General features: G+C 26.5%; 1 protein-coding gene across 2 annotated transcripts in view; it reads right to left on the minus strand.

Moving 5' to 3' along the window:
• LOC129965489 (serine/threonine-protein kinase tousled-like 2) overlaps positions 1-11,022 on the minus strand; it is a 185,689-nt gene extending 174,667 nt beyond the window's left edge. Inside the window, exons 1-2 of one of the 2 annotated variants that reach the window (XM_056079417.1) lie at positions 10,886-11,022; positions 8,085-8,142 (exon numbers count right to left, since the gene is read on the minus strand). The gene's annotated coding sequence lies outside the window, so the exon portion shown is untranslated. The remainder of the gene's footprint in view (positions 1-8,084; positions 8,143-10,885) is intronic. The other variant, XM_056079413.1, reaches the window with a different exon arrangement.
• Between the last annotated feature and the right edge of the window lie 10,572 nt (positions 11,023-21,594).

Consider the following 21,594-nt stretch of genomic DNA (forward strand, 5'->3'; position numbering starts at 1 on the left):
TTCATACTTCAGCATTTGTGAACAAAATTCGTAGTGTTAATATATAACAAATATTACTAATTTTATGGAGAAAGCAGCTATCTGCGGCTTTTTAAATCGTCTGCTTCAAATGATATTTTAATTTAAATTTAAAAAAAAAACATTTTAGACGAGAAAACGATTTTGTATATTAAAGTAGTTTATATAAAAAGTTATACAAAAATAGTTTATGCGATAAAAAACAACACATATATAAGAGTTTTAATCTCCCGGTAGCCACGGGTATTTACTCTCATTCCAAATAATTGATGATACTTTAAAAATTAATATAACAACAGAATTCAAGACAATAGCTAGTGTGAAATTCGGACGACCGCCAAATAATAATGGTAATATATTTGTCTCCCAAAGCTTTCCAAAAGACCAAAGGATTTAAATCCACTAATGCCATAGTGGATTTAACATGTAACTTATAGAAATATTAAAACCCTAATTCACAATATTTCATCTCTAAATCACAATTCTCTCTGATCACACAATGCAATTTATAAGCAGTAATTGATTCATTAGGGTAGATCATTTGTAACCATAATGTAATCGGGAAAGCAGATTTTATATACATTACCTGTAGACCATACAGCTATATGAAAACTACGGAACAAAGTATAAAAAAAAAAAAAAAAAAAAAAAAAAAAACATCCCGTTAAATTAACAGGAAATAAATATTAGACACAACAAACCAAAAATATATTTAATGACGTTGCAATCCGTGAGAGTTTAAATACAGTTATTAAAACATTAAGGATTGCGTTGTGATTATATCATTTTTAAAAATTTACTCTTAATAATTGCAACGATAAAATGCATACAAAAAATATACTGAATATTGTAACAACGCTCATATTAATATATTTATTAAAATAATGAAAAGTACTATTGTTAAATATGATCAAACTTTTTTGAATTCATTAAAAGAGAAAAATTGTATCGATATAAAATTATTAACATTAAAAAGATAAATTAAAAATAATTTTTGTTTAAAAAAAACTTTTATATGATAATAAGCTGCGACTTTGCTGAGAGAAAATATTAGCATTTCAATTAATTTTTAATTAAAAATCTAAATTTCGGAAAATCAATTATAAGTAAACCTTTTATTTGCCAAGAAGTAAATGCCTGAAAATATGATAGCTCTAAGTAAACAATCTACCATGTAAAATCTTGAAAGATCTTTAATTCATGTATGCTTAGTCACTCGTGCCTCACGACGCAGTTTATAGATAGCATGCCAGCCTATGAGCATTAGCATGTTAAAAACAATAAAAAAATTCAAAGTCATGAAATATTTCGATACGTATATCAAATATATATATATATATATTTTAAAAATTCGGAATTCTTTTCTATTAGCATCAGCACTCGGATAGTTTGATCTAACAGCGCAAAACAACTTTTTTTTCTTTCATCACTAGATATAAACCGAAATGTAAGATGCAATAGCAAGGAATGTTCAGATGAAATGTTACTTAGTCATATAATTTAATTAAGAATCTAGATCAAGTTTCATAGGGCATATGGTATCGATTGTTTGAAAGTATGCAAGCTGTGTCCACATAATTTCATTGAAAATTCATATAAGAGATAAATTATGAACTACTTACATATAACACATCTACCAATTCTAACATTATATCTTGCATTTTCTTTCGATTTTCTCCCATTTGATAAGTACAAAAGTTTTTAGATTAAAATCTATTAAAAAAGAATAGAAAATTTAATTTATTAAAATATATGACGTAAGATTTTCTAATAAAACTGCTGAAGATGCAATTCCAAAACATTCGTTACTCATACATATCCTGTAATATAATATTAATTGGTAACATACCTTAAAATGAAAATTTGTCGTGAAAATCATAAACAGTAGAAATTAGCCAATTCGAAAGTTTGAGAAACCAGAACAAAGATTCGAATTAAGAGCAATTGATTCTTAAATGAGTACGATTAGAAAAACAATAATTTCTAAGTTAAAAATAACAGTATAGATTTATTTTATGCTCCAGCTAATTATTCATAATAAATAAATAATAATATTAATAAAATAATTAAAAATTAATCATTAATTTAAATAAACCAGTAAGTAATTTTGATAAGAAAACAGTATCGAATTATTTAATTAACGAAAGCAATTCAGAAACATGAATAACTTTTTTACAAATTTTAGTTCTGACTTTAAATAAACTCAAATTCTAATTACTGATGATATTTAACATTAACTCAAAAGGAAATTCAACGAATTAGATAAAAATGCAAATTAACGATGAATCAGAAATAAAGACTTTCGAACCTAAGTTGCACCGTATTAACAAATCATTTTAAAACCTGATTAGTGTTATCATGCGTTTGTTTATCAAATCTCCTTGGGGATATCAATAAAAAATGGGAATTAACTCCAATTCAAAGCAGCCAACAGTGGAATAGCGAGGGAAATCATGCCTGCTGCATAGTAATTATCCCCCCCCCCTCGAAATATCTGTCAATTTTAACGCAAACATATTTTGTCTATGCAGCAGCTCTCCCCTCCCCCATTTCCTTTTTATCACTTAGTTGGGCTATTGGAAGCTTGTACATATCAAAACGGCCTGCTATTTACTCTTAAAATATAATAATAAAAACAAAAATTGATTTATAAAATAAATGAAAATTTAAATAAATGTGGTGAATTGTATGTATTTATCAAAATCCAATATTAGTGAATAACTAGCAATAAAAAAACGTGCTCAAATTTGAAACTGAAATCTAAACACCAAATTTTCCAAAGAGACGAGGAAAAATTCTTATTTCATAACTAAACTTTTGAACTGCCTATAAGAAATGCAACAGAATTTTGTATGTACTCCATATGAAATAAAAATCTCTAAATTTGATGCTTTTTTCTTGTCTTGAAATTTACATCTTTGCAAATGACAGATTTCTTCAAATTAAAAACATTTTCATAAGATTTCGCTTTTTTTCATAATTAATTATTTTCAGTAGATAAAAAAAATTGTCCAAATTTTATTTCGTATGGCAAGTGATTAAATTTATTATACAAGATAGAGAAATCAAAAATTATTTTAAATACACTTTTGGTATATTTTGCAGGGATATACCACAAATATTTTTTCAAAACAAATAAGTGAGTTTTAAAGTGACAGATTAATTTCTTCAATTAATTAATTTTCAAATATATTAAAATAAGTTAATTTATATTAAATACATAAAATATTTTTATTTCCTATACTACAAATTGTTAACCCCAGTCAGTGGTCTACATAGGGATGGAGCATTTTTAGGAGCAGGTCAAAAATTAAACATTTTCACATACCATTATAATTTATTACAAAATTCTATAACAAGACTCAAACATATTATTTAAACAATCATTCAATATCCTTTTATAAAAATTATTAGGGAGGAATGAAAGCAGTAATTGCATTTCTAAAAGATATATTTTGTAATAAATATAACTTATTTTGTTATAAATATAACATTTCCATTACTTATAAAATTTCTAAATCCTTATTTAAAAATCTGTAGAAGGCTAGTTAGAATCTCTAACTGGGCTGCAGTTTGCTATTAAGGCACATTGCTATTAAGGCACTGCAAGGCAGATGAATATCAACTTGGAGGCTGCAAGTTATGTATTAAACCATGTTTTTAAATAGCATTATTCAAAAAATAGATCAGCACTGCTTGAGCAGCATATTCTTTTCTATGGTTTAAACAAGATGTTAAAAAGTTTCCATCAAAAAAAAAAAAAAAAAGTCAGTTCTTCCTGAAAATCCCTCAGGAATGCAACTGTCATACACTGGACCAAAAGAGAAAGATTTTTATGTCAAGAAATATTTAAGTTATCCAAACTTACTTTGACTCACAGAAGTTGTCTAATCTCATAATTCATGAACTTGACAAGATCAAATGAGATTAGTCACAAGAACAAATTGCAATATTTTACTCCTGATAGTTACCTGTTCTAAAACAAAGGGAAGAATGTTTTCCAACAAATTCACAATTTTTAAATGTCTGTGGTTAAACTATTTTACCACTTCTGATGTCAGTTTCTACCTACTGATAACGTCAAAAACCACAAAAATAATTATATGGGCTCTGACAACCAATTGGTATCTTAAACATTATAATTAACTTGGGATAAATGAAGGGAGAACATTACAAAAACAATTTTGCCACTCTACACCTTTCTTGCCTACATTTCTTAATTTTATGGGCAGGGGGGGGGGGTATGTGTCTGGTTTATTGAATTATAAGAATAAAATTCTGAAATAATTTCATAGTAAAATGTTGAATCATATTTGAGTGCTTTGAAAATTTTAATTAAAAATTAAAATTATTTTTGCCTAGTTATAAGAAAAGTACATGAAAATAATCATGTATAAGAAAAAAGAAATAGCTGTTCAATTTCTCTTTATACGATAAAGTGAAATAGAAATTCAGACCCATAATAACCCATTCTGAAGCTACATAAGAACTATTTTGGGATAGACCTCATAATTTTAGATCTTGAATAGATGGTGAAAATGGACGAACTAATAACTCCTTTCCAAACCAAAACAAGTACTGCATATTCAAGAAGGAATCTATGAAACAAAGAAGAATTTTCCCAGTTTAATGAAATTTGTGCTCTGTATTTTTCTTATTTGCTCTGATTAAATTCAGTTTTTCTTCAAAATCCAAATTTACAAGACTGTAAAAGTTTTTAATGTAAAATTATATTCTGAAATTAATTAATAATACTTCATATATTTCAAAAATTATTTCACCAAATAAACGAAAATGTTTTCCTTTGCTATTTAGGGCTCTATGTAATTTTCAAATGATTCATTAATTTTAAGCATTGTCTAAATTAAATGTATCCCCATTGTAAAAGTTAATTTTTGACTTTTTCCTTACTTTGCTAATAGTATTTCTATTAAAAGAAATTAAGTTCTAAGAAACTTTTAAAAATTATTTTTAATTATCTTTTACTATTTATTGAATGTAGCAAGAAAAGATAGTTATTTCATGAAGAGAAAAAATTTTCTAAATATAAAAAGCATTATCAAGAAATTATAATGCAAAATAATCAGCCATGATTTTTTTTAAAAATGCAACCTTAGATTTTAGCTAAATATTAGTTAAATTTATATTAATTCAATTAGAAGGCATTAGACAATAGAATTCTCCATAACTTAAAAAATAATTAGAATGCATTAGAATTATGTAAATTGAGAGACTTATTCTTGAATATTCAAGTTAATTTGCATAATAGTTATACAATTTATAATCTATAAAAGTTAAATAAGTCAGTCACTATGGAAGAAATACTAATTTAAAAATATAAAATAAAGTTTAAATTACAAAATATAAAAACGATAAAATTTGAATACCCAGAAAAACAATTTCAGAGAATTTCAGATTTCCTGTAATCCTTAAAAATTTGAAATAAAATGTTTCTGCATTTGAAAATTTCATTCAAAAAGTTTCCTTCACTTTTGCCAAACTTTAAATTTAAAAGAATTAGAAAACGATACATTAAATCCTTAAATAAAAATATGCTAGAATAATACCACAATTTAATCATAACAGAATCTCATAATTTTAAGACTTGCCTGAGACTATTATATTATAGTTCATTTAAGTACAGTGTTATTTTTATTATTACTAATATCGAGAAATATTTTTATTATATTTAAAATTAAAAGATGATCTTATTATATATCAAATGTCAAAATAAGCATTTATAATTAATGTTTCGACAAAATCATTTTATTTAAAAAATGAAAATAATCTACAATATGTCAATAATAAATGTGTTGATTGCAACCTCTGCATGATTCTTAAACTTTTCAGCACAAAAAATAATTTTAAAATCAAGCATTCAACAGAAAAACTCTGATTGAGCATCACAGATGCTAAGTGATATACATTTTTAAATAATGAACAAAAGAAGTTTTTAACCCAAGAACACAAGAAGTCTTATAGGAAAGTATTTATATAGCTTGCGATTTATGGTTCTCGTACCATTGTTCAAAAATGACAATGGCATTTTTAAAAAGTAAAATAGCATGAAAAATTGTAAATAAAAAATAATGTATGCTATACATCCACATATAAATAAAATTTCCAAAATTTTGTAGGAAAAACTGTATATGGTTCAATAAAACTGTATTATTTTAAGCTACTCATATTCAGGATTAGTAATTTTAACAAAAGAATAATTTCTTCTTGATCAGTTGCTTTATTGTAAAAATGATCTTTTAGCTAATTTCTATATCCTTTATAAGCTATAGAAACTTTAAAGAAATAATGTCATGATCGTGAGTTAAATATGATTTTTTTAATTGTGTCTCTAAAGTAAACATTCTTTAAAATATTTGATTTAAAAAAATTATTTATAATTTAAATAACAATTTAAATATAACCTTGTGTAAGCTAAATATATATATATAGTTTTTAAAAAGAAATCAAAAAATAAAATGACAAAGATTATCAATTATTAAAACATCTTTTCTTAACAATAATTGATATTCTGTCCTGTATTTTAGACGTAATACAATTTCGACAATTTGACACATATTTTTTAAAAAATGAAGCTAAATGCATTTTATAACATAAGAGATAAATTCAATTTAATAATAATAATTTTTTTAAGAGATAAATTCAAAATTGGAAACAAAAATTAGTCAAAATTAGTTAGAATTCCATTAGTATATAGGATATTAATTGCCATTTGCCCAATTAATATCCTATATAAAAAAAATGAAGACGAACAAGTTAGACAAACTAATTTTTTTTAAGAATGATGTTTCAGCAAATAACTTACTTTCGAAAGTTCTACATTTAAATGATGATGCTTGACTTATACCTATATTTAATGCTAAGGAGGACATTTAAATGAATCTTTAGTACATCTGAGACTTACATTTTACATTCATTTGGTTATTAGGTGAAATCACTTGGTTTTTCAAGATTCTTTAGTCCATTCAATCACCTTTTGTTTTAATAATCTATTGTATTAAAATAATTTTTTAAAAAATATTGAAAAGAAATATCACTTTCAAAGTGCTAATACAAGATTAAAATGTAACTAAAGGACAATTTTATATATACAAATAAAAATATAAGAATAAGTTTCTTAAGAAAAGAAGAATATTTGACAATGCTATGAGCTAACCTTTAAAGCCATATACTCAAAAAACTGCTCATTTATCACTTGTATAAGTAATTATACGTAAAATTTCCTGAATTAAATAAAAAAATATACAAAGTAATAATAAAAGTCATAGCATTTACGATAAAATCAAGAAATAACATTTTAAGCATTATAAAAGAAAAAAGTTAAAATAATATTTTTAAGAAAATAAAATATTTAACACAAAAGCATTGCTTAAAATTTTATAAATAATCCCCGTGAATTACTATTCTCCAAGACACAGATAGAGCACTTTGCATTAATCTTGTAGTGAATGCCTATCATATATATCTATCATAAATCATATCAAATATTTGTAAACTACAGGCTCCATCGAGGCTGAGTGTGATGTAATTTTTGCGCTGTTCATCATACGGGTATGCTTCTAAAAAAGCTTTTTTCTCTCCTTCTCTTTGGAACGCTCTCACACACACTGCCTCGATGAAGTTCATAGTAAAAATAAATGTTTAATTTCTTTAGTTAAAATGTCAATAAAATTATTTTTCTAAAACATCCCATAATTGGAGTCACAACAAATGACGCACCCTAATTACGATAATCTTTAAGCCATTTCATGCATTCATTCAAGAACATATTGAAAGGAAATGAGACAAAATTATTGTATTGATTTTATCCTACTCTCATTTATTGCCTTAGGTTTTAAAAATGCAAACAATTAAATAAAAATATTGACTTTGTGGCACTCTTTAAAATTATGGTTCAGGAATCTACATTTCCCTAGCCCATTTTCGTTACTCTACTGTACTTATTCACCAAAAATTATTTTAATAAAGAACAATTAAATATGCAAAGGAAAAATAAATATTTTATTTACATATGATTAAAGAATTAAATTCAAAATTCAGGTACTCACAGCTATTCAACTTCACATAATCTAGTAAGAACAAATGTCACAGCACTTCACGAAGTACCTTGATTAAATAAAATTAGTATAAAAATTAGAAAAATTCTTTTAACCCAAAAAAGTAAAAATGAAGAAGCTACATACATGTAAATATTATAAATAACTGAAAAAATTTTTAATAAAGAAAATAACTAATTATAAATACTTTACTTTTTAATAAAGAAAAATTTAAATGCAATAAACTTTTTAATACTCATAATTGATATTTCATTCACAGTTTACATATTCTTTATATAATTTAATATTTACATTTTACACAATAAAAACTGTTACTTAATAAAATAATATTAGGTTATGATGTCAAAGCAACATTAACTTTCTAACAAATTACACTACATTATTTTAAAAACACTATAAAATGAATTAAGGTCTTAAGGTCTAAGGTAAGGAAATATTAGAGGTTGAATAAAATTAAAGTGTATCAAAATTCAAAATAAATTTTATTATAATCTAAAAATTAAACAAATAATTAAAGCAATAAAATAAACTGATGTGATAAAATAAAAGTCATACAATTTTTATAATAAAATATTGTGGCTGCATCAAAAAAAAATACTTCCAATGTCATAAAGAATCATTTTCACATTGAAAAATCTATCATTCGTTTTAATATGACATAAATAAAAGTGATTTTTGTTTCCAACTTTATGAAAGCACAAAACTGTATTTGAAAGAATACAGAGTATAAATTACGAAGGACAATATAAATAAATATGCATGTTAACTCAGAATAAAGCATCTATACACACATCAAAGAACATCACATTACCATTGTTTTCCTCATATATATATGTAATGGAATAATAAATAAAATATAGTTAAGAAAAATGTAAATATATTTCATAAAAATATATATTTAATAAAGGTATATTTTTGAATCCAAAAATAATGAAAAGAAATTCAAAATATATTTTGAAAATTAATAATTTTAAAAAAGTTGAACTTCACATCTTAAAATATCTGAACATTTTTCCAACAAATAAATTAAAATGATTCTAACTTACACATCAAAACAATTACATCTCTTGTTACAAAAAATTCTTAAAGCTTAAATCAAATTTCATGTATTTGTGTCAAAATGAATTTCAGTATTTAAGTTATTATATAAAGCGCCATAAACAGATTAAATAATTATTTATATCAATATAAATCTTTTGAAATAAAATTTACTTTGACGTAAACAATTACTTATGGTACTATATATAGTTTATGGTAAACAAAAAATATAATTAAGTTTTTATATATACTCCAGACAAATTAATTGTTTTGGTAAATAATATAATAACGAAAAAGATATGCAAATAAGAATCTCATAATCCTAATATATTAAAAATAAAAAATTCAAAATAGCATGCACATTTTATAATTCAAAGTTTGAATTAACAGTTAGATACAGATATTCTTATTGCAATATAGTCTGAATATTTCTTTAAAATACTTCTTTGGGGGATATCAATTACTTAAATTGATATTATTTAAGAACTAAAGCATTAACATTTAAATAAAATATATAATAAAAGATTTATATAAAAAAATAAACTGCATTAAAATTCCCAATATAAGACATTTTACAGCAATAATCAAATAATTTTATCGAAAATATTATTCTGGTAACAATATTGCTAAGAATCAATATACAAATAAATTCTAATTCTTAAATTAGCTTTTCTTGAGTACAAAAATTTTCAAACAATATTATATTTATTATTAAATAATTAATATGCCTCAAGTCATGAAAATAAATTGCTCAATAAATGTATACTTCATCAAATGTATAGAAATTTCTAGATAACAAGTATGTAACATCATCTATTTTTAAAAGAATATACTTAAATTATAAATAAACTAATTAAAATTAAAAATGTAAATTAATAATTATATTTTACAACTATCAAACAATTATTTAAAATTTATCATTCTTAATTTGTGAGAATATTTTTTAAAGCTTAAATAATTTTTCAAACTCAATTACTTTTCTTAAATTTTCTTTTCAAACTTACAATTACTTCGCAACTAAAAAGGCAGATTAAAAATGTGATAATATTTATGATTTGAAAATGAACCAATTGTTTAGTAAAAAATCCATCAAATCTTTTTTAACATAAATTACTTTCAAGTTTGGCCTGGAAAATTACGCTAAAAACGCAAAGAAGTTCAAATATTTCTACTAACTTATAATAATAATAATAAATTATATCAACAAAAATTGTTGTATTTTCCCAAAATAAATTAACGAATTTTCTATCGCGTACAATTGCATCCGGAAGTTCTAGCAAGCCCTCGATTTTTTCATATCTATTTTGGCCGTTAATTTCAAAAAAGTTTAATAATAATACAATTACTAACTTACTTAACTAATTGTATACATTAATGAAAAAATAACAAGGAGACCCTTTAAAATGCTCGCTCTTTTCGTATGCTAGAAACTATGCAGTACGTACATACGGAATTTTAGATGTTTCTCGGGCAATTTTCAAAAAGAATAATAAGCATATGAAGTAAGATGTTAGAATCTAAAATAAAACTACTAATCAAATGATCAAAATAAACTGTTTTATGTGCGAATTGTTAGGCTTAACACGATTGTCGAACTGTATAACGAAATTCTAATTTGTGTATTATTCACAATCTCAAAACTGCTCAATCATGAAAACAGAAAAGAACATCACATTACATAATATTCCAACACAAGCATAAAACACCATACTATTATAAGAATAATAGGGAAATAAAGTAAAAAAGGTCCTTACTAATGAATTCTTTAAGAGCAGACGAAATGTCAGAAACCTAGAGGTCGGTCAACACCTGATTAGATTTCATTAGCAACAACGATTCGATCTATTACGCCTAGAATGACTCGGTTCTATACGTTGGATGTTTTGACGGCGACAGAATGGAGCAATCGATGCTTTCTGCTTTTTTCTGTTCTTCCTCTGAATAAAACGGACTCTGCAGTTATGCGTGCATCTACGATCACGGAATTTTTAAAGATGGGCGTTAGCATACTATTCTGGAACATCCACTTTTTGATTCGAAGTCTTGTTGAATAAAAAATAGTACCATAGTTAACAAATAATAACTATTGATGTTTTACTTCATCTATAGTATAATTATTTTTATTAGTAACACTGTTTAAAGAATCTAACAATTAATTCTAGGTATTGCGGTATATGAATAATTTTCCCCTTAAAAGCACATTCTTTAAAATCTGTTCATGTGATTTTTGTTACAATCGTAATCTGTTTCTATCTCTTAAATAGAATATATTAAAATTTTGAAAGTGACAAAATTGGTGATAACTGTTATTATATATAACTAATATAATATAGTTATGTAATTAATTGGCTATATAATTAATTATATAATCAGTATAGAATTATTATCAAATTAATATAGAATTTTTTTTAAAAAATTCACCAATATTAAAGAAAACGAAGATTTTAAATTATATTTCATGGACTTCAAATTAAAAGATTTCAATTCTTACTCTAATTTTTAAGCAGTCATAAAATAAAATGTGTAAATAAAATTAAGTTATTTTAAAAATGCATGTATAGATTTCACAGAATAATATCACAAAAATGTGTTTGAGATAAATATATATATGTATAATGCGAAAAATGAACGAAAATCATTCATTTCACTAGGTTAGGTTCAGTGTCACTAGCCTGGATACCGAAAAACAAATGCTGTTTCAGAACCGCGATTTGCAGAACGCGCGCTTAGATTAGAGAGGATTGTAAATAGCGTTTTACTGCCATCTAGCGTTATTATTTGAAAGTAAATGGAGAATTATGACTTTTCAATTTTATTAATCTTAAAAAAATATTTATTATTTATGCCATATGTCATAAGATAATTTAATAATTATTTATTTAAATTTTTTTTTAATTATAGAAAAAAAGATAACCTTTTACTAAAACAAAATAAATTTTTTCTCTCATGTCCTGATTTCACTTCAGATCACACACGAAAATTCTGATAAACAAGGTAAGTGAAAAATAATACATTTCATTTAAAATTTAATTAAAGAGCAAATGTAAGCTTTAAAACGACCTTTAAAAAAATTTAACCTATTCAAACTAAAAATATGAGTAATTTCGATTTTCCTGATTTTTTTTCAAACTGCTTAATAATCGCACTAAATCATAGTTGATGAAAACAAGGAGGAGATTTATATTTCGGCTCTAGTTGAGGGAGAAAAGATCATAAAAGTAAAGTATCAGTGAGTTTGTTATCAATTTTAAGCTAAATAACACAAAAGCAGAAAAATACTACTGTGTTCTGGGTATTATTTATTTTTGTTATGTAGCTGTTTGGGAACCAATAGTTAGAATAACGAATGGCCGCCTCTTAACTAAGTCAGTTGTTGTCAGGGCAATTTTAAAATGTTTATTGTAGTTACATAATAAGCAAACATTAATCTGATATTTATAAGGTACTTTCAAAGAGAAAATGGAAGGAAATTCTTATTGTATGATTATACAATGTTGCCGAAAATCCCCCAGTGAAATATAAAGATGATCGATTCCCTCCTAAATTAAAGATTACATTCAGTTCATTCTACAATTCATCCAATAATACCATGCATGAGCAGAAATTGTACAGTAACAAGAATTTGTTCATCGAGACAAGAACTTGTTATTCAGCTTGCTCTTTCAGCGCATACGCAATCTTCCATCTGCGCAAGCCTGATCTTACTCGAATTATATAACTGGCTGTTAACAAGGGCGTAGCGGCCAGATGGACGGGGTGGGATGATCAAGGTGTCTGTAAAATTTGTCTTCATGAATAAAAATCATTTATACCATCTTTGATATATAAAAAAGGACGAAAATTAATATCAGGCCTGGACAACATTTATACATATTATACCATATTATCACACCATACACAAAAATGTCATGTGACGCCTTGATGCCACTTATTCTTGCTCCGCCATTGGATACTTGTTTGTCCCAAAAGTGGTAGATACCTGTTGAATCTAGAACTTATAAATACCCGCTTTTTCTTCATTGATTGAGACACCATCTTCTCCTAACAATTCTATATGTCAGTAAATTGCATTTTTTTAATATGCATTTTTGAATTCAAATTTTGCTTAAGGTCTTTTGCACAAGAATAAGCATAATTGAAAGAGCTGTGTTTTTAAAGAACTATTACTAAGCTTGATAACAGAATTACACTTTAGATTTAAAACTTCGGATCAAAGTGAAAATGTTGAATTATATATATATATATAACACAATCAGCTCGAAATAATATATAATGAATATATGTTTACGAACAGTTCAAAATGGTAAAAAATGAATAAATAAATAACTGCAAAGCAGGTAAATGAATTAAATTCATAATAATGCTTATAAATGGAAATGCGACGCGATTCTGATTAAACTCTTAACATCAGGAATATTTATTTAATGTGATAGTACGTAAAATTGGCCTAGTTGCAAAATTTCGACTTCAGAACGAGAAGGTCATGAGTTTGAGATTCAGTTGCGCAAAATAAGGCATATTCAGGTCCGGAACAGAGCCGTTTTGTACAATGGCTATATGGGTATCTCTGATTTTATAGGCGGCTCTGATCGCACGATTTACTATAATGATTAATTTTAATTTTGAAATAAAAAATTGATTTAAGCCTTCAGCTCTAATCTCGTAGTTTCTACTGAATGGATATCATTTTATTGTCGGCTGCATTCTTCAGTTTTCGTGAGCTAATGCGGTTATATTTTACTATTATAGATTTAAATAATACCGTGCTATTATTGGATAGCATAAGATACTGTTTCGCTTTTTTTTAATATATGAAATTATTTGCATCTAAATAGTGAATTTTTAAAAGTTTGCAATCAGAGGGTTAAATAATGTTAAAAATCGTCATTAGGACTAAATGATTTTGAAAGTTTCGTTGATAGAATATAATATTTAAAAAAATATTGATCGATTAATGAATCTGTCCCAAACAGTTCAGTAAAATATTTAGAGTAATAAATTCAAATCAATTAAATAAATACTTGTAAAATTTATTATTGTTTTAATTTATATTTTATATCTAAGAATAAAAAAAATATTTACTTAAATATTACTTTTATAAATTAAAAATATATTTATATATTCATGAAATAAATAGTTTTTAATAAATTGCCAAGTATTAATGTCTGCTTTATTATATTAATTTAAATATTTGGTAATTTACTATACTTTTGCATTTATTAAATATATAGGATCCAACAAGAAAAGGGATTTTTATTTTGTAACTGTTTAAATTCATCAGGCAAGCTAGCAAAATTAACCTAAGCTAGTCTACTAAATCCAATTTTGAAAAGGCGCTGATTTTCAATTTTTAATGCTTTAATAAAAGAACAAGTACTTTTTTTTTACTTCGCAATTATTTATTGTTAGATAGATATATTTTTGGGCTGTAGGGGCTGAAGCTCTTAATTGCCAAGTTACTTTAGCCCAGAGCGTTGAAAGATGATGGAAATATGATTGCCTGGTGCATATTAAATTTGTTCAAGAGATCTTCCATTTATGCGATAAAAATTCTTTAGAGAGGAACGCTTGCCTGCTGAAATGCCTTACAATGTCTTAACAATCCAATCCAACGTCCGAAGATATCAAACAATGTCTTTGTCCCCAAATAATCAGTATCTAATTTCAAACACAGCTGTTCAACTTTATCATTCAGTGTAGCCAGATCAGATTGATTTTATAAAATGAATGCACATCTAATTTTAAAAGGATATGCTGGTTATCAGCAAACTGTGTAACCTCTTTTTGTAATCAAATGAATCGTTTTAAATGATGAATCAGCTTTGAATCTTTACTGAAGTTGAAGTTAAATAGTTTGGTGCATTCTCAATGACGACTCTTGCTTAATCACTGTGGAGATATCCTAACTTAACCTTTTCGCCAACAATGTCTGACACGCATCAAATTACTGAATTTTTTAGTATTTAAAGTTACAAATGGGGGGAATATGAAGTAATTAAAAACCCAAAAATCATTTGAAACTCATTTCTCATATTAACCTTAATGCTGATTTAAGGATTTATTATTATTTAGCAATAAATATTCCGAAATAAGGTTAAATAAATTCAAAGATCAAGCGATTAAAATATTTTATTGCTACTAGTGATTACTGCATAATTTTAATTAGGCCATTTTTTTTATTAATTTCGAATAATTACTTAATAGACAGTTATTACTTCATTTTTAAATTGGTAAAGATTATGTTTTGTAAATAAAACTTTAATTAAGAAATTAATTTTTTAATTAATAATAATTAATTTTTTAAATAATTTCCTACATTTATTTCTCTATATTTCTATTTCTCACTTACCAATATGAGACAACGAGAATGAAAATTTAAAAAAAAAATATATTTAAGATTGCAAGTTGAAACAATGCATATACAGTTACAAAGATATCATTTACTGGTACTAACCATTTCACTATGATTTTAATAATAGGTGGGACTTATAGTATATACAGTTAGTAATTGAATGGTTAGAAAAACTCTTAAAAAGGAATATAATTTTCTAATTTTATTTTGAACAAAACGACTTATAACTTATTCCTTAGTATTATTATTTATCACATGAAAACACAAGGGACGGAGGACAGACAGAATCTCTTGTTTGATGGATTTCGTCCAAAATTTTATACATATTCACAATCTTGATGTTAAAATCTCAAACATTCGAATTTCATTCTTCTTGCTCAAATGTGACACAAGTTGAGGAACAAGAATAAATTTGTGATGAGAAACAACAAGATTTCGATTGTATATTTGTTTTTCTATATTTTACAAAAATGGGGTGTAAGCTTAAAATCTTTATCAAGGCACATATTAGAAATATTTTTTGTAAGAAATTCCTTCTTTGATTCATGAATCCCTTTTAGGGAAGAAGGAATGCCGTTCACTACGTAAAAATTCTATTCATTGAAAACGAAGTGAATCATTATAGTAGATTCTACTTCGATGTAATGGATGGTAATATTTAAAAAATGGGAATCTTTATTCTAGCTAATTTGGTTTTCGAACAGTTTTGTTTTTAAAAATTTGGCCAAACTGACATAATTTCAATCTTTCTTCGGGAGAGAAAACAAAAGGAATTCCAAGAACTCTAAAATGTAGAAATTTTCCTCAAAATCTCGAGGTGGAACATTTTGACAATTTTGATTGTATATTGTCAATTGCGCGAGTGTATACACGAATCTTTGAAAATTAATCAATTTATGGTATTATATTTATATGTAGGCTTTATGGATTCCCTTTTTATGTGAATACATTTACTAATATTCATTAAATATTGTATCTCTTCAAATTTTCTATATTTTAATCTGAATAGATAACCTAATATGTGGATCTAGCCAGAGGTGACGACATTAGGAGAGAGAGAACTGTAATTTTCACTCTCAGTGAAAATTAAATTTCGGCAAAAATTCATCTCGGCCAGCGTGAAATTGAGAGTTTCATTAGCAGAAATCTTCACCACTCCGGAAAGGTAGCGGTAAAGAACTAAATATCAAAGATCATGATAACTGAAATCTTTATACCATCTAAGGTAACCGTAAACAGTAAACAGCCGAAAAAAGCGAATTTTGTCTAAATTTGACGACACAACAGTTACATCTGCAGAATGTCGGACATCTGATTTTGTTGTTGCCCATTTAGTTTGCCAACAGCTGGCTGAATAGCACATTTGGCGAGAAGTGAATCATGAGTCACTTTTTGACGACCTTTTTTTTATATTTTCGACTAAGAAATCAATACTGTTACCTTGGACTGTTACTGCCGCCTACCTTTTAACTTATTAACATGGAAAACTTTTAACTTTTAACGAAACGAAAAAGAAAAGAATTGGCGTTTTATTTATCAAATCTTTCTTTTTGCAGCAATAACTTTTCCAAGATTCTTTATTTAGTATATTTCATTTCTTTGTAATAAATCCTGTCTGGCTAATGGTAAAATCACAGTAAAAACATTGATATCTGTTGTCAGCACTTTTTTAATGTGGACTTATATAAATCATAAAATTAGTAGAAATATGAAAGGGGAGAAGAAGGGATAAAAATAGTTAGAAGTAATAATCTTTATCTATATATCTTTGTGTGTGTTTACGCTCTATAATCGTCCACAATTTGCAGTTGTCAAATTTGGCAAATGTATATTTTGGAGGGCAGGAATATGCACTTAGGAGCGATTATTTGAATTTTTAATAAGAAATTTAATTAATAAAAACTTATACTGTATCTTGGAGTTTCCTCTGTATAACTTATAAAAATTATATCGCTCAAAATAAATTTTACATCGCTTTAGAATTGTTTATATTATCATTTTAATACTACCAATTCAATAATCGAAAGATTTTTTTTTATCTATCTTGTCAATTTTAAAAATATAATTTTTTCACCTGTTTTCCATCAGTATGTTATAATATTATTGTCCTAAAGTTCAAACAATTTTCATTGTTTCATCAACTATTTGATTCCATGATTATTTATTTATTTTTGCCATTGTTGAATGCAGGTAAACAACAACAACAAAAAAAAACAACAACCAAGGTTAATGTATAGTTTAAGAGACGTATCATAAAATGAAGGTACAATACCGCAACTGCGCTACCCTAGCATAGGGGTAGCGCGTCTTTCCCGTTTTCTGGGCTTCCCGAGTTCAAGTCCCAGTTCGGCCATGATTGTTGTTCTACTTTCGTGTTCTGTGTGTGAATGTGTACCCCTGTAAAAAGAGGTTGTGCAAGCAAATGTGCCGCATGAAATAGATTAAGTCCATGACAAGAAACGCTCACTCGGCTTAAATCGCTGACAGGTATGTCAGCGGGCTTGTAAGTAACAACTTTTATAAAAAACAGGAACTGAATATTTATGTTTTTAATAACACCATAATGACAAAGGACTCATCTATATCAGAAATTTTCATGTACACAATACAGAGAGCATATGTAAGAGACACTTAAAATAACATGGCTTTATGTCTGATAATTTGGCGGAATTTTGCACATGAATTTATATCTACACAATTTAAAGAAAATTTAATATAACCAATAATCCCAGTGATAATATAATCCAGTTGGTCATTAAGAGGAATAAATTTAATAAAAAGAAAAGTCCATTCTATTGTGACTAAAACTGAGTGAGTTACGAGAATTTAAATATTGCTCTCATATAAAGCGGCGCGATTTCAAACCACTCCATCGATCGTTTCAAAGATACGATAATCCCGACAGCCAGAGTTTTCCCAAGGCTGATTGGTCTAAGATTATGAAAATGTTGATTGCTCTAAAATTGAAATGTTTAAAACTTCATAGTTCGATCAAATTTGGTCGCAGAAGATAGAAACCTTTTTTTTTAAATTTAAAAGTTTATAAAAAATATTTCCCAGGATATGATTCCTTAGAATAAAAAAATATAAAATATTGACTTCGTAATTTTTTGATGCATATTTATTGATCGAAACAAAATAAAATATTACTATTTAAGTCATTAAAATCTTTTGACAATAAAATTAAAAACTGAATCTGGTAATGAAGCAGAGAAATTTTTATTCAATAATTATTCCAGTTATTGCATAAATTATAAAAATTATTCTGGAGTGCTCGTGTGACAGTAATGCCAAAGGATTCTGTTTTCTCTACCCACGATTTAAAAAAATATACTTGGTTTCAACAACAATAATTTTTTTTTGTATTTATTGAAATTTAATCATTTTCACTATAAATTCATGTTCAAATTTTACGGGAGCTAACAAAAAGTTAGAGAAATGCGTAGTACAGTAAACAGAACGGCGTAAGTCTTTTATAATAATATGAATTACATGACTAGCAAAATTTAAAGCTTAAAAACATTTTGTTGAACAAGCTAGTAAGAGACCAAGTTACATAAAATATAATTGAAAATTTTAGAGAGCATTTATTCTGGCGGAACAACCATAATAATAATAAAGATAAACGAGTGTGTGCTTGTGTTCTACAGGCCAGACCGTTTGATCTACAGCTACCAAATTTGGCACATGTATACCTTGGAGGATGGAAATGTGCATCTTGGAGAGATCTTTTTTGTAATTGTGATTGGAATTTTAATTAAAAATTAAACAAAATTTTCTCGTTTTTCCGCGATAAATTCTGAAAATATTTAAGCAGAAAAATGATTTTTAACCGCGTCTTAAAAATTCGAAAAATTATCATTAAATTTTTCTACTTGGTTTTTTTTGCGAAACAATTCTTCTTTCGAATTTTAATTTTTTTAAAAATTATTTTAAGCATATTTTACAACAACGTATTTCATTGTTGAAGTGAAGCTCAAACCGTTTTCAATGCTGCTACTAATACTTCATCCTACATTTTTCACCTTTATTGATGATCAAGATAAGAAGAATTGGATTATTTTTCTATGTTGAATAGGTTTTAGTAAAGAGCAAATAACTTTAATAACTTTAACTTAACTTAATAATTTTTTTGATATTTTGCTGCACTTAAAATTGAACCCCAGAATCAAGCGATGCCGAAAATTTTTTTAAGTGCGCCCATTTTAAAACACTGCCGCTATTTCTTATGGTATAATAGGATATATAAAGGTGTACCCAGGAAAGTTGGAAAATGCAAAGCACAATAAATATATCTGTGTAAGGCTTTAAAATAATGCATGTTAAATATCTATCAACATTAGAAGCTTAAAAATATTTTGCTGTGGAAACAACTGAAATTTTCAGCAACCATTTATCCCGTTGATCCAATTGTTCATCAAAGCTGGCTAGTATGATAATAAAGCTGAATAGTTAGTGGTAATTTTAAGTTTCTACAATTTTCATATTTCGAAATTCCAATTGAAACTATTTTTGTCATTTATAATTTAATTTTAACGCTATAAATTTAATTTTCAAACTAAACATTTTCTTCTGTTAATTTTTAAAGCACGTTAAACTTAGAGGATTGGAATTCATGAACATTGAAGAATTGATTTTACAATGAAAAAAAATGTTTACAATTCATCTTTACTATCCCCGGTGATGTTTGCATTTTAAAACCTTTCTTAGTTACGGAAAAGCAGAAGAAATTGTGATAAAAGGAAATCTCTCCATAATAACATTTCCCCCATTGCTCTTTGGCTGCAGATAGACAGATAGAAAGATTAGATGCTTGATTAATTTGTATATTACATACAAAATCAAATAAATAAGTGATTACGTTTATGCACTAACGGAAGAGAGGTGATGCAATTCAGCAGTCCATATACACGAACTGCTACTGTGTGTATGTATAGTTACTTACAAAATATCGTATGTGAGATGTAATGCTGAATCAAGTTTATTTCGTTATTCCATCAACAGCTTTATACCTGTGATTCTGTGATGCAGCCTACAATCTATACAAAGTATATATTAAGAAAAGAACCATACTTTTGGATGGGAAGTATTATTAACAACTCTTTTAAAAGAAACGAAAACACACATTCATATATAGAGTCAAAATAAAGCCAAGGAAAATAACCTTTCATATGTATAAATTTAGAGCAAGTAAAAAAAAAAAAAAAGAATTAATAAAGAGAATAATGAAATGCGATTTCTGAAATAACAAAAGTTGGTTTGATGAAACGTAGAGTTTTGTTTTGTTTTAAATTTCCTATGACCTAATTTACAGATACAAATTCAAAGAACAGCGAATAGCAGAGTAGCAATGCAATTTTCTTGGGCAGCCTTATAAAAATAGATATATTACGTTGGCATTCTATAAAATAGAAAGGATATTCCGACCAGAGAAATTCAGAAATGAAAAATGAACCGAAAATATATAACCATCACTAAGCTACCCTCGTATTGCTTAAGCTTTCTGGGTCATCTCAATGATATTCATACGACATCAACACAGGAGCTGAAGTGGAGTTAAAAAGACCATCACCACCCACGGTTTAACCTCAAACGAGTTCCACCCATCATCAAAATTGAGGCAACTCAACATACGATTAATCTATCTCTAAGAGTAGTAAGAACTCACTTATCTACGGCGACTTCACATCCCCGTACTCAAGGTGAACAGCTAATGGAGCCGAAAGCATAAAAATTTTTGTAGCACGAAGTCTTCAAATATTATCTAAAATTATCGCATTCAAATATTTAGTTGAGAAATATATTGTAATACAAAAAATATTAAATAAAGATTTCTTCTTTTCAGTATTAAAACCAAATACAGTACACTCCCGCTTATCCGCGGAATTGGGGGGCGCGGCCGCCGCGGATAACAAAAATCGCGGATAATCCGAAAAAAGCTAAAAACGGGTATAACAAAAAAGGAAACAGTCATTCCAACTTTGAAAAATCGTTTTATGCACAATAAAACGTAAAATAAACAGCAGGAAATGCTTAACTAACGCTTAATATTTTAGAATATCACTCAAAACTAACCTAAAATGCATTTTGTTAATGAAAACAGAAAAGTGC

This window comes from Argiope bruennichi, chromosome 4, assembly GCF_947563725.1.
Source record: "Argiope bruennichi chromosome 4, qqArgBrue1.1, whole genome shotgun sequence".
Lineage (NCBI taxonomy): Eukaryota > Metazoa > Arthropoda > Arachnida > Araneae > Araneidae > Argiope > Argiope bruennichi.